Here is a 15,576-nt window from a genome sequence, read left to right as displayed (position 1 = left end):
CACTGAGAAAGCATCACCTGAGTTCTATAAGTCAGGCTTTTCTTAATTCTCAGTATCATCTGCAGGAAAAAAAATGCTGGCTGCTTTCCTCTTGATCTCCATTAAGCCTAGGCTGGCTGTGTGATGCAGGGCCTCTCTGCTTCTCTAATCTCAGCTTTCCATTGGTTTCAGCAGCTGTGTAGCTACTGTAGAAAGAGCATTTTCTTTGTGGACATATCACTCCTGGAAATATCACCAAACTCCTGGCTGGTATGGGAAGAACATGTCACATCCTTTGTAAGAGAATGAATTGCTTTTGGTTGTGGGTCCCTCTGAAAAATGAATCCTTCTTTAGGTAAACAACATAGAGCCTGTGACACTTTCCTTGCTATCAACTAAAGACCCCCTTCCCAAGAATGCTCCTGACGTTATAATTTAATCACGTCAATATTGGGTTTCTTAGATCAACAAGTAAATTCACTCCCTGCCTTTATTGAAATCCCTTCAGGTTGACTTTTGCCTTCCTGTGGACCCCATCCATGCAGTATTTCATCCCATTCCTGAAAGTTATACCCATTATAAATTCAGTTGATTGAAACAGCCCTCAGTTTTCACTCTAAGTAGATATTCTTTCTAATATAAAGACATTAGATGGATAAAAGCAGGTCTCCGCTTCAACTCGAGAAGGCTTGAGCTTAAGCTATAGAGAATAACTGGGTATTACTAAGTAAAGGATTGAGTGAGAAAAGTCCAGGTGTCACAATCAAGGCAGGCAAGCCCAGGAAAGGACTGAAAATTCAGGGGACAGCTTGTGAGGCATTTCAACACCCCAGCATGAGGTGATATGATAGTTCAAGTTCTCGAGCTCCCCAAAGCTGTGAGAAAATACACGATCCTGGGAACAAAGGCAGAATCTTCAGAAATGACCACGGTTAAAGGAGAATTTTAAAAAAGTAGACCAACCAAAAGAGTAGGACAAGGGCTATTGGGAACAGGTGACATAATCAAAGTTTTGAGCCAGAAAACATTAAAACCTTATAGCCCAAACTGCTTCCATTCAAGATGAGGCCCCAGACTTTGAAGGTGAACTCAGTGTCCCCAAATCTTCAGTCCCAGATTCTTTCCACAACCCCTGCTGAATTCAAAGAAACACCAGGATAAGCAACATAGAAATAGGCCAGCAAGTTCCTGGCGGATAAGACGGTCCTGACAGAAGCTCTGTGTCTCCAAGGCCTCCCCACAATCGACTCCCTGCCCCATTAGCTTTCTGGCCTGTCCCTGTTTTGACACTGATGGGGTGCAAAGCCATGATATATGTCATCACTGAAGCTGCTCAGCATCACCGCCTGGCTCCCTCCACTGACAGGGAGGCACTGGTTTAGTGATACTGCCCTTCTTGGCAGGAGCAAACAACTGCCAAGAGTCTGAAATGAGAACTAAAAGTCAATAACCTTGCCTATCCCGAGAAGATGAGTGAAGTCAGGACATTAAATAATTCTTTTTTCTGTATTCTCTCCTGATCCCTTACTAGGAAAGAAATAGCTTGCTTTCAGGAAGACTTCATGAGTTAGTGCCTACTATGAAGGCCAGACTTGGCTTTGGGAGGGAAGAAATGTGAAGGGGGGGCCCTGCATTTAATGGTAGTCCCGTCATTTGCCAGCTCTGGCTGTCACTGAGGGTCTCTGAGATTATTTCCTCACCAACAAAAAGTATAATAATGCATTCTCTGGAGGTTGTAAAGAAGAAAATGTATGATAATTCTGACATGGAATGCATAAAAAAAAACTGTAAATATTACTGTCATTAAGAGAAGGAAATAAAAATTCTTGACCACATTCTGTGTGCCAGGCAGTGGCCAAGTACTGTTGACATAAATTCTTTCACATAATCCTCATCTCTGCCCTATGCACGGCATTTTATTTTACTGGTTCAGAAAGGTACAATTATTAGCCCAAGGTCATTTGGCTGGTAAGCAGTGGCTTTAGCTTTCACCCCCAGATCAGTTTCTCTCCAAGGCTTCTTCTAGCAGATGACAGGTTTAGTGAGGTTTTAGTGGCCCAGGTCAAGGCATTTGGCAAACGATGCTGCTATTTCCCTACCCCGCACCACTTCTCCATTACTCAGCTGGTCTGCAAGTCAGCAGAGCTATGACTTTGAAGATAGGCTGGGTCACGGCAATTCTCAGGGCAACTCAAAGGGGCTTGGGGGCACGCTGGCATTAAGTTCTGTTCTCCTTACACTGAGTCAAGCAAAATCCTATTTTTAAGTTGTTTCACCCAATTCTGAACATTCCTTCTCTTTGGATCAATGAAGAGTGAGTACTAAAGTTTTAAGCTATGAATTTGTCCTCCTACACATACACACATATAGATTGCGTGTGTGTTAATACACACATAATACTGGAGTTCTGTGTTTCTTTGCATGTATGTGTGAAAGTTTGCAGCTTCAGTTTTTTCCTGGTGTTAAAATAGCACCAGACTCACGACCTACACTTCAGGATCCTTTCCCAAGGTGAAGAGGCCCCCTGCCGCATCATTATTTCTTTGTAAACATAACTCGTGTATGTCCTTGTAACTTCCATATTCTACACACAGCTCTTCATGTCCTACATATGAAGTTACCTTTTCTTCCTAACCTTCAAAATACCGCTGAAACCTTGCTTCCTTTGCTTGAAACAGAAAAATAAAAATCTGCAAATAAGGTGCTAAATTTTCAGAAATAAGTAATAACCTCAAAGAAGGCAAGTTTTGAACACAGGCCTCCGGTGTTAGAGCCCGACACCCTTAAGCACTGCATTCTACAGCCTGCTACAGATGCCAGCCAAGTAGCATTTGAAACAAGAGTGATTAGAAAGTGGACTAGATATTACAAGGGCTGGTGGGGGGTGGGATGGGGAGCTACTGTTTAATGGGCACAGAGTTGCAGCTTGGAATGATAAAGAACGTTCTGGAGATGGATAAGGGGGATGGTTGCACAACATTGTGAATGTGCTAAATACCACTGAATTACACACTTAAAAATGGTGAAGATGGCCAATTGTATGTATGCATATTTTTCCATAATTAAAAAAAGAAAGACAAAAGAAGAAGCAGCGATCGCCACTCTGCGGCAATTCATTTAACTTTTCCAAGCCTCAGTTTTCCCATGAGTAAAATGGGGCTATTAACACCTGCCTTAGAATATCGCTGTGATGACTGAACTCTAATATACACGATACACCTAGCCCCCACGCAGCACACTGTGATGCTCACCCTGTAGTCACGCTTTTTGCTTTGTCCAATGCCAATATCCCCATGCATTTCAACTCCTTGAGCTCAGCTAGAGGAGGTGGGGACGGTGTGGGCTAAATGAGAAGCCTGTTTGCTATTTAGAGCTGGTTGACCATCTGCAAATTCCCAGCACTTAATAGATGTCTCATAACTGTTTGTCCATGGGATTCTCTGATGGTCCAGTGGTTAAGACTCTGTGCTTTCACTGCTGAGGGCCTGGGTTTGATGCCTGGTTGGGGAACTAAGGTCCCACAAGGTTGTGTGGCATGGCCCCCAAAAATATGTTTATCCAACTTAATTGGACTGAATAGATAAACCACAAGGGGAAAATAGAAGGATGTGATGTCCTGTTCTAAGACAGTTCTTGAGCCATATACTGGGGACTCTTAATCCACAGGGAATATAAAGAATATTTGTTGTTGATGAGGCAATTCTATGGTTCACTTGATTTCATTCCAGATTTAGGCTATTTATTTAAGGCTCCATTTTATGTGCAGTTTTACTATCTTGAACAACTGGAGCCAATGGGAAATTGGTGTTTAGGGGGCTATCTGTAATGTCAGTAAGAGGCACAAGAAGCAGATTCACAGTGTATAAGTTACTTAAGGCCCAGTGGGGGATTACACCTAAGTCTGAAAAAGAAAATAGACATTAACTGGATCCACCTTTTACTTTTAAGGTGGCAAAGAGTCTATATAGGAATGATCATTATAATTATGTAATTCGCTACACTGCTTCTAAAACAAAAGCAAGACGCATAAGATGTGCCCCAAATCTACGAATTCTAGATGTACATAGTACTTTCATTTTCCATTCTGGTTGGTTAAGTGAAGAAGATGAGGCTGAGTGGAAACATAAAGGGAAATAATAGAGAGAGAGAAAAGAAAGAATTACAGGGTGGATCAGACAGAGAAGCAAGAAAAAGGAGAAACCATAGAAGAAGGAGGCATGAGTACAGACAGAGAGAAAAAAACAGAGAAGACCTAGGGTGATAAAAAGTTCTCAATTGGTTCTGAGGCAAGTGGAAGTGTCACCGACTTTTTCACATCCTGAGGTCACCATCGACCTTGATCATTACCATTTGATGGCCGCAGTGTTCATGGTCCTCCAAGTCCTCCCCTTGTGTTCCCTGTCTCTGAAAAAGGTTTCATCATTCACTCAGATACTCACAGGAACCTTGAGCATCCTTGAGCCCTCTCTCTCATTCTCATCACGGTTGCCATGTTCTGCTAATGTTAACATCTATGTGTATTACAGATCTATTCACCTACCTCCATCTCTACTGCAGGCCCCTCTCCTTTCTCACCTGGAGAGGAAAAGTGTTGCCCATCAGATCTTTGCCCTCTACTCCAGCATCTGTCCTACTGGCAGTGATTTCTCAATGGCAAACCTAGTCTTCCTGGCTAAGACTCATTTTTCTCTAGTAACAGAAACTCACTCAAACAGGCTTACATGCTAAGTATGGAAATCTATAGTGCATACACTATGGTTTCAGAAAAGTCAGAGGAACCAGAGATCAAATTGCCAACATCCGCTGGATCATGGAAAAAGCAAGAGAGTTCCAGAAAAACATCTGAGCGACTTCCCTTTCACTTTCCATTTTCATGCGTTGTAGAAGGAAATGGCAACACACTCCAGTGTTCTTGCCTGGAGAATCCCAGGGACAGGGGAGCCTGGTGGGCTGCCGTCTATGGAGTTGCTCAGAGTCGGACACGACTGAATCGACTTAGCAGCAGCAGTAGAGTACATCATGAGAAACACGGGACTGGAAGAAACACAAGCTGGAATCAAGATTGCCGGGAGAAATATCAATAACCTCAGATATGCAGATGACACCACGCTTATGGCAGAAAGTGAAGAGGAACTCAAAAGCCTCTTGATGACAGTGAAAGTGGAGAGTGAAAAAGTTGGCTTAAAGCTCAACATTCAGAAAATGAAGATCATGGCATCTGGTCCCATCACTTCATGGGAAATAGATGGGATAACATTGGAAACAGTGTCAGACTTTATTTTTCTGGGCTCCAAGATCACTACAGATGGTGACTGCAGCCATGAAATTAAAAGACGCTTACTCCTTGGAAGGAAAGTTATGACCAACCTAGATAGCATATTCAAAAGCAGAGACATTAGTTTGCCAACTAAGGTCTGTCTAGTCTAGGCTATGGTTTTTCCAGTGGTCATATATGGATGTGAGAGTTGGACTGTGAAGAAGGCTGAGCGCCAAAGAATTGATGCTTTTGAACTGTGGTGTTGGAGAAGACTCTTGAGAGTCCCTTGGACTGCAAGGAGATCCAAGCAGTCCATTCTGAAGGAGATCAGCCCTGGGATTTCTTTGGAGGGAATGATGCTAAAGCTGAAACTCCCATACTTTGGCCACCTCATGCAAAGAGTTGACTCACTGGAAGACTCTGATGCTGGGAGGGATTGGGGCCAGGATTAGAAGGGGACGACAGAGGATGAGATGGCTGGATGGCATCACCGACTCGATGGACGTGAGTCTGAGTGAACTCCGGGAGTTGGTGATGGACAGGGAGGCCTGGCGTGCTGCGATTCATGGACTCGCAAAGAGTTGGACACGACTGAGCAACTGAACTGAACTGATGGTAGAGGTTTTTTTTTTTTCCTTCTGCAAGAAATGTCTCCTCTTCTGTGAGTTTCGATGGGCATCACTTGGGGAGAAAGAAGAGAGACAGCTTCTAGAATTAAAGGAAAGCAGAGACTGGAAGGGAAATGTGACTCTAAGCAGTGAACTCCTGATCGTGAGCCATGCCCCCTGAAGCAGCTGGGCCTCCTGGGAACCTAGAGGGCTGAAATTGTGACAGCCCACGTCACCCCAGGTGCAGCCCCTCAATTGAATGTGGTACAAATCACAGTCCCTCAAACTTGGAAAACCACTATGCCTGGGGTCAGGGGACTCACCAGCCATATCACTGAGGCCAAGACTGGCCATGATGAGGGGAGGCCACCAGACACAGGGAGGTCAACTAGTTCCAGGGCTACAAGACAACACAGGCAAGCTGGCTTTCTGGTCACCGGTGAACATGTGGATATGTCTGGGGCTTCCCTGGTGGCTCAGATGGAAAAGAATCCACCTACAATTCAGGAAACCCAGGTTCGATCCCTGGGTCGAGAAGATCCCCTGGAGAAGGGAGGGGATGGCTACCCCACTCCAGTATTCTTGCCTGGAGAATCCCATGGACAGAGGAGCCTGGTGGTCTACAATCTATGGGGTCTCAAAAGAGTCGGACATGACTGAGCAAATAAGCACATACACAAAAGAGAGAGATGGACTGAACTTTCTGCAAATCAGGGAATGTGGGCAAGATCATTTGATTGCTTGAGTAAGATTATTTTCACAGCCCACCAGCTATAGTCAGGCAGGCCTATCAGGTAAAGAACACACAGCTGCTGAGAAAACACCCCTGCTGAGGAGCTAAAGGGATGGAATTCATCCTATGAAGGAGATGCAGGCCCTGTCACCACCCCCAGACTACCAACGCTGTGCCACCCAACCCAGAAACTCTTCAATTCCCTTCTCAGGAACTATACTGATAGTTCTCACACTTTAGCTAACATAAAAGTCACCTAGGGAGTATTAAAACACAGACTCCTGGGCCCCGCCCTGAGATTCTGATTTAGTGGTCTGGGATAGGGCCAGAGAACTTGCATCTCCATGGGCTACAACACTAAGTAGCATTACCCTACAGGATAGAGTCCAGGCTTTTCTAACATGATCCAGTAGGCCTCCACTCCTGGTTCTCTCCTCTCTGTAGTATCCTTACCTGCCACTCCCCTACTTCGCACATCATACACCAGCACCTAGGCTGTACAGCGTGGTATTCGGAAGAGCTCTACAAGACTTTGCCTCCAGGGTTCGACTTGCTCTTCTCCCACAATCCCTCAATTTCTCCCAAAGGAAGAAAACTTTCTGTGAGTTAGACTGAGTCCAGAATACTAACTGGGCCATGTTTGCTGGTGGGTGTGTGCAAAGGTCAAGTTCTCAATGTGCATCTCTCTCTTCTGTCTACTCCATGTGGAAGGGCCAAGACTCCTGCCCACCCCCCACCCCCACTCCCATCCCACCCCCCAGCCAGGTCCCTGTGAGGGCGCGCTGGTCTATGGCTCTGGCCATCTTCCTTTCCTCCCACCCAAGGAGCGAAAGTAGGGGGCTGACCTTTAGGAAGACCAGGCCTGGGCCCTGGGTATCAGTGTCTCCCGGTCTCATTCTCTCTCTCTCCTGTTTTCCCATACTACCAGCTGGTCTGGCATGATCCACAAAAGTCAGATCTGGGAAGAAAGAGGGTCCTCAGATTTTGAGCTCAGGACCCATGTTCCAATCAGCATTGGGATTTGGAGGAAAAATCCAAGCAATAATAAATAAGTAAAATGATATTTGTCTTTTCTTTGTCACTATTCTTTGTTGCAAGGTCTCTGCATCTATGTCACTGGGAGGGTAGCAGTATACTTGGATCCACTGGCCTTCGTGTCATCATAAAGCTATTCAAATCCCACTCTTATTCCTTACAGGACCTGTTTCACGATGGAAAAGACGGCCCAGGGTCCAGTGCCTGGCCCTTCCACAGCCAAACGGAGATTTCAAAAACTGACCTCACAGCGCTGTTGGGAGGTATAGCTGAGAAAAAGAACTTTGAAAAGTGTTTAAAGAGTATGAAACCTCAGTCATTTTGCTAAAGTTCTATTCTTTTCAAGGAGCACCAAGCCTGTGTCCAAGTGCTCAGCGCCAAACTCCTGGTGCCCCTTCTGGGTCAATCAGTTATTCTTATCTGGATGACCCTCTTCCAAGGCAAGAAAGTCAAATCTGGAGCCCAGGCATTGTCAACCCCTGTCCAGATGGTTTTCCTCCATACGACAGGATGTTAGCCATTGGTTGCATCTTCAGCCACAAGCATAAAATAGGACTGCTCCATGCCTGATTAGCTCCAAATATATTAACCAGGGATCTTTGCCTTTTGGACTCTGACATTGCAAGTGGGAATTCACCCATGACAATATCACATCATTTTAATGAGAACTTCTTACAGCTGACTGGTCAGTATGAAATACATCCTGGGGTAGACCAGGGCGGGATACCACCAAGACCTCCTCCTGAACTCATGGCCACTTCAACAGGCACATTTTGACACCCTCCTTTGGTGCCTTCTGCAGATCACCAAGTTCTCCTCTGTGTTGTCACATCATACTTTATGAGGTTATATGCACTGACCTGTACCCTAACTTCTGTACAAAAGGACATTGACACACATCGGTGCAGCTTAACGGACTTCCCTATCAGGACTGACTCACCTTGCGGCAGCCTCCCCTTCACACTTCAGTATAAACTGAGAAGGCGGAAGTAGGTCCAGATTGGATGGAAACTAGCTTTTATTATGTAGTACACACTCACAGGCCTTGTCTTATCTTAACTTCAAAACAACCACGCAATTAGGGCATCGTTAAACCATTTTATCAGTTGAGGAAACAAAAGACAGAGAGGTTAAGCAACGTATTCCAACTTGGTCACACAGTTTGTGTTGGAAACCAGAATTCAAATGGACAGATCTGATTGATCAAGAAGTCATTTGTCAAGATAGGAGCACAGAGACATCCTTTGTTTTCTGTTTAACTGCAACAGCCAAATCACCAGCAAACCTACTTTCATCCCCAAGCCCCAGGTGTGCCTGTGGCCTGGTCTTTCAGCAGCTTCTTAGAAAAGTGATTTCTAAACCAATGACTTTTCTTGAGCCTCACCACGCCCGAAGTTCTTAAGAACAGGACACTTCAATTGTTCTGGCATCTACAGTCTTTCTCTCTCCAAACTGGGCAGGAGCACTCACCCTGCACTTGGGCCCACCCTGACGCAGCCATCCATGCCATTCACAGCATAAAGAAAGTGGAGGAGTAGAGCATGGAGATTTTATTACCCAAACAGTGATACTGAGTATTAGTCATACAACTGTGGCTGAGGGGTATGAGCTGAAAGGATAATGCAAATAACCTCCTAAAATCATTCACCTATGTTCTCATAAAACGGCTGACAAAGAAGGCAATGACTAAGTGATTTAAACTGGCGTGTTGCAATTGTCCAGAAAACTATTCCGAAAACAAGTTTTAGGTGGGGGAGGAGAAAACGGATTACAGAGGTGAACAGGACCTGAGACAGACGAATTTCAGCGTTCAGCTTGGTCCCCAAAACTCATCTCCATTTGCCATGTTCCTCTTCATCTTCAGACCCTGGTTCTCACATTCAGCTGGGAATTAGCATCTTCCTGGGAGTTTTTGAACGTGCAGATTCTCAAGTCTGCTGTCAGATCTAAAGAATAAGCATCCTTGCAGAGTGGAACTAGGAATTGGTATTTACTAGGCTCTTACTTCTCTATCATTAGTTGACTCTAATGCAACCAATCACTCCAGGAACTGGCTGTTTTAACAGACACTGATACATGGGACAGTTTTCTGGAAGAAAAGTGTCCTTTGCAATAAATTGGAGCTCTTCGCTGTTTGAAATGTCTCTGGGAAGTCTGAAGACGTCTTCTGCAGAGGGACAGCATCCGGCCCTTAGTACAATTCACCTCTTCTCTCTCAACTCCCATGAGCCACCTGTTTATTTTTAACATCTCTTCTGTGTAAGAAAATGCTAATAACTTTGTAGCATGATGTTTCGATTTGTATTCTGGACCAAAAAGGAAGAAACGCTCTGCTAACTGGCAAACCGATCACTTTCCCTTAGAGATACTAATGCTTATACACAGACAAAGTGGGAGTCTGGCACCAGCTTCTCTCTTATGCTCTGTTGCAGCTACGCTCAGACCCTGACTAAGATTAGCAATAGAAAAGGGATAGCAAGCAATTAAATTCACTTCCTATTCCCAAAGCAAGGTTAAGTAAGCAATGGTTTGTGGAACCAGCTCCTCTTGGTGGAATAGTTGTATCAAATAACATTTGTACAGCACTTTACAGCTTCCAAATCACTTTCCCTTTCAATACAATCTCATCTCATCATCAGAATAAACCAGAGCAGTAGGTACTATTTCCTTTGTTAACCTGTAGAGGCTGAAGCTCAAGTAGTTATATGACCTATACAAGTTTACACAGCTGGGAAATGGAAAACCCACTTTGGAACCAGGTCTTTTGATTTCAACTTTGCCCTGCCTTGATAAAGGCCTAACAAATATTGCTGAATGAATAAATGAAAGGATAAATTGATAGATGGGTGGATGATCTTTTATGAAACACACACAATGGTAAAGATTCCAATTAACTTTAATATACACTATTGGCTATAACAAAGGATGATGTCAAAATCTAAATCAAGGTACTTCCCTGGGGGTCCAGTGGCTAAGACTCTGTGCTCACAATGCAGGGGGCCCCTTTTGATCACTGGTCAGGGAACTAGATCCTGTATGCTGCTACTAAAAGATCTCACAGGCTGCAATGAAGATCAAAGATCCCACACGCTGCAGCTAAGACCAAATGCAGCCAAACAAATATTTTTTTTAAAAACTCTGAAGAAAAACTCAGCATTGGAAATGGACTTGCAAACATAAACTGAGTATGTGAATTTGCTAGTTCGACTTTTCTCAGTAAGACATTAGTCTTCTAGCTGTTCCACAGGAAGAACAGCATGGTGAGGAAGACTGCGGCAGCAGAAAGCTTGAGTTCGAACCCCAGCTCTGCTGTTTATGAGCTTTGTGACCTAGGGCAGGTTACTTCTTTGCACCTCAGTTCTTTGCCCATAAAATTGGAATAATAACAATCAAGTACAACTTACAGAGCTGGTTGAAGATTTTAAAGATTAGATCTATGCAATGTATTTTGAATTATACCTGGCACACAGCAAGTTATCAGACATTTTCTTGATACATTAGTAAAAATATCTGCTCATACATAATCAGTTCTCAATTGTTTATATGTGGATTATTCACTGGGTTTTAGGTTTTAGCTGCTACAAGGCCGTAGTGATCTGTGGCCCTGATACTCTGCTACCCTTGAGGAATAAGAAAGGAATTCACTCTTGCAGAGCAAGTATCACATACCAGGCACTAGGTCAGACCCTTCACACGTGCTACCTTACGTAATTTTCACCACACCACCATGAAGTTGCTATCATTGTCCCCATTCCACAGATGGGGAAAATCTAAGGCTCAGAGAGCTTAATAAACCCTAGCTGGTAAGTGGAATGGAAGGTTAAATCCAGGTCTTTCTCTTCCTCAAGCCCTTGCTCTTTCAGACTGTCTCATACTCAACACAGATATGAATGCTATCTTGACTAAATTCAAACTGCAACCACATGCCTTCCCCCAAATCATGCCATATTGTTGAACGAATAAATGAAGAGACATGCCATATGTCTCCGTCTAGCTCCAATCTTGGGGCAAATCCCGATGTCCTAGAGCAGTGATCCCCAACCTTTTTGGCTCCAGGGACTGGTTTCATAGAAGACAATTTTTCCACACAACACAGGGGTGGGGCGGGGGGGGGGGGTGCGGCACGGTGAGTGATAGGGAGTGGCTGTAAATGCAGATAAAGCTTTGCTTGCTGCAAAGCACTCAAGCACTCGCTTGTCTGCAAGCACTCAAGCACTCACTTCCTGCTGTGCAGCCCAGCTCCTAACAGGCCACAGACCAGAACCAGCCAGTGGCCTGGGAGTTAGGGACCCCTGACCTAGAGGAACAACTTCCTGGGAAGTCAAAGGGCATAGTAAGATGAACCACTAAGCCAAGCCACTATCAATCCAATGCTTTTACTCAGGAACAAAAGTGTGTCCTGCGATTCAATATGCCATGTACTATGATAACAGTCAGAGAAGGCAATGGCACCCTACTCCAGTACGCTTGCCTGGAAAATCCCATGGGTGGAGGAGCCTGGTAGGCTGCAGTCCATGGGGTCCCAAAGAGTCAGACATGACTGAGCGACTTCCCTTTCACTTTTCACTTTCCTGCATTGGAGAAGGAAATGGCAACCCACTCCAGTGCTCTTGCCTGGAGAATCCCAGGGACGGGGGAGCCTGGTGGGCTGCCGTCTCTGGGGTCGCACAGAGTCAGACACGACTGAGGTGACTTAGCAGCAGCAGCAGCATGATAACAGTACTTACCTGAGACAGTGGCTGTGATGATTGAGTTGTAAAAGCTCTCACCACCCGTCAAGGTTTCAGTAGCTGTCAGCTGTAACAGATAGGGAAGCATAATGCTTTAGTGCATGAACTTGGGAGCCAGACTGCCTGTGTTCGAATCCTGACACTGAATCACTCACTGGTATGAAATTGGGCAAGTTGCTGAATCTGTGCCACAGCTGCTCATCCGGAGATAAAAGTAACACCTACCTCAAAGGATTGTTGTGAGGATTAGATGAGTACTATAAACAAAGCCTTAGAACAGTTCCTGGACATAGTAACTACTATGTAACTAGTTAGTTTTATTATTAAGAAAATGGGAAGCTTCACTGGAGAAAAAAGAGGTTGGGGAAACATGGAAACAGATACTTACATATACTGTGGGTGGGGTTTTATATTAATGCAATGTTTTTAGAGGGTGATTTGGCAATATCCAACAGCATTTCAAATATTTTTGACTTGTGGTTCATCAATTCCATGCAAGGACTGTAAACTTCAGATATACCAGCACAAGTGTGTGTGTGTGTGTGTGTGTGTGTGTGTGCATGCACATTTGTGTGTTAAGGGAAGTACCTAGGGATAAGCGAGAACTCCTTTAACCCAATAAGGCTATATCTATCAGAAGTCTAGGAAGCAACATTCACAAGTAGAATAGTATCACAAAATCCCCTTAAAGTGAGGATCAGGAAAGACATACCCCTATCATCATTTCTAGTCAACATCATACTAAAGACTAAGCCAAATGCGTTAAGAGAAGAAAAATGAATAAGGATTGGAAGGAAAGAAATAAAGCTGCCATTAAGTGAATGTAAGATGACTATCTACACTAAGTTCAATAGAGTTTGTAAAGAATTTATTATTATTAACAGCAGTAAGAGAGCTTAGCAAGGTAGCTAGCTATAAGAATAATGTAAAAAAATAAATTCCATGTCTCTCTCTCCAGCAGCAACAAAAATAAATGCTTTCAAAACCTCTATTAGTTTTGAAATATATTATTCTGAAACAAAGTATCCCAAATTTTAGTGCTTAAAACAACTAACATTTATTATCACTTATTATCTGATCGGAGAAGGCAATGGCACCCCACTCCAGTACTCTTGCCTGGAAAATCCCATGGACAGAGGAGCATGGTAGGCTGCAGTCCATGGGGTCTCTAAGAGTCAGATACGACTGAGCGACTTCACTGTCACTTTTCACTTTCATGCACTAGAGAAGGAAATGGCAACCCACTCCAGTGTTCTTGCCTGGAGAATCCCAGGGACGGGGAAGCCTAGTGGGCTGCTGTCTATGGGGTCACACAGTCAGACATGACTGAAGTGACTTAGCAGCAGTAGCAGTAGCAGCATATCTGATGCTTTGCTGACTACACTAAAGCCTTTGACAGTATGGATCACAATAAACTATGGAAAATTTTTAAAGGGATGGGAATACCAGTCCACCTCACCTGTCTCCTGAGAAACATGTATGCAGGTCAAGAAGCAACATTTAGAACCTTACATGGAATAACAGAGGGTTCAAAAGTGGGAAAGGGTTCAAAATTGGGAAAGGAGTACGTCAAGGCTGTATATTGTCACCCTGTTTATTTAACTTCTATGCAGAGTACATTACCCACTCCAGTGTTCATCCCTGGAGAATCCCAGGGATGGGAGAGCCTGGTGGGCTGCTGTTTATGGGGTCGCACGGAGTCGGACACAACTGAAGCGACTTAGCAGCAGCAGCAGAGTACGTTATGCAAAATCCCAAGCTGGATGAATCACAAGGTGCAATCAAGAATGCTGGACGAAATATCCATAACCTCAGATATGCAGATGATACCACGCTAATGGCAGAAAGTTAAGGGGAGCTAAAGAGCCTCTTGATGAGGGTGAAAGAGGAAAGTGAACAAGCTAGTTTAAAATTCAACATTCAAAAAACTAAGATCATGGCATTCAACTGCATTACTTCATGGCAAATAGATGGGGGAAAAGTGGAAACAGAGACAGATTTTCTTTTCCTGGGCTCCAAAATCACTGTGGACAATGACTGCAGCCATGAAATTAAAAGACACTTGCTCCTTGGAAGAAAAGCTATGACAGCATGTTAAAAAGCAGAGACACCACTTTATTAGAGGCCCATAGAGTCAAAGCTATGGCTTTTCCAGTAGTCAAGTGCAAATGTGAGAATTGGACCATTAAGAAGGCTGAGTGCTGAAGAATTGATGCTTTTGAGTTGTAGTTCTAGAGAAGACTCTTGAGAGTCTCTTGGATTGCAAGGAGATCAAACCAGTCAATCCTAAAGGAAATAAACCCTGAATATTCATTGGAAAGACTGATGCTGAAACTGAAGTTCCAATATTTTAGCCACCTGATGTGAAGAGTCAACTCACTGAAAAAGACTCTGAAGCTGCGAAAGATTGAAGCAAAGGAGAAAAGAGCAACAGAGGATGAGATGGTGAGATAGCACCACCAAGTCAATGGACATGAATTTGAGCGAAGTCCAGGAGATAGTGGAGGACAAAGGAGCCTGGCATGCTACAGTCCGTGAGGTCACAAAGAGACAGACACAACTTAGCAACTGAACAACAACTATATCTGAGGGTTAGGAATCCGGAAGTCGCTCATCTGGATGGTTCTGGCAAAGGGTCTCTCTCAAGAGACTGCAGTCACATGTTGGTGGGGCTTTAGTCATCTGATCCTTGGCTGGGGCTAAAGGATCCATTTCCAAGATGGCCCACTCACATGGATGGAGGCTGGGTATTAGCACGCCTCAGTTCTTTCCAGATGGACCTCTCTATGAGACTACTTAGTATCCTCAGGACATGGCAGCTGCCTTCCTGCACAGAAGGTGATCTGAGAAAAGACAAGGAGGAAGCCGCAGTACCTCTTATGAATTAGTCTCTAAATTAGTTCTGCTTTATTGTTTCATTAGCAGAAAGTCTCTAACTCCATTTCACACCTAATAGGAAAATTAAGTTCCATTTTTTAAAGGCAAGCACTTCACAGAACATCTTGACAGACTTTTAAAACTACCAGAGATATCATTTTGAGCAGAAAAATCTAATCTACTTAGGAATAAATCTAATGAAAGATGCTTAAATCTTTAAGGAGAAAAATTTTAAACTTTAGTGAAAGACATTAAAGAAGACCTAACTTAATGTAGAGATATATGTTAGGTAGCCTCAAAAGCAATTCTCTCAAATTGATATATTAAATCAATTTGTTTCTAATATAAGCCTCTGGC

At 43.9% G+C, this 15,576-nt stretch overlaps 1 long non-coding RNA gene across 2 annotated transcripts in view; it reads right to left on the bottom strand.

The window, feature by feature from the left end:
- The window catches only part of LOC147366957 (uncharacterized), a 343,959-nt gene that overhangs the window by 252,670 nt on the left and 75,713 nt on the right, over window positions 1-15,576 (bottom strand). For both annotated transcript variants that reach the window (XR_015169635.1, XR_015169636.1), the window contains exon 3: window positions 12,340-12,409. This is a non-coding gene — a long non-coding RNA (uncharacterized LOC147366957). The remainder of the gene's footprint in view (window positions 1-12,339; window positions 12,410-15,576) is intronic.

This window comes from Bos grunniens, chromosome 8, assembly GCF_055505025.1.
Source record: "Bos grunniens cultivar Pamir isolate PY7600 chromosome 8, Bosgru_T2T1.0, whole genome shotgun sequence".
Classification (NCBI taxonomy): domain Eukaryota; kingdom Metazoa; phylum Chordata; class Mammalia; order Artiodactyla; family Bovidae; genus Bos; species Bos grunniens.
The sequence above is the reverse complement of the archived record's forward strand: the minus strand, read 5'-3'. Positions and strand labels throughout refer to the sequence as shown.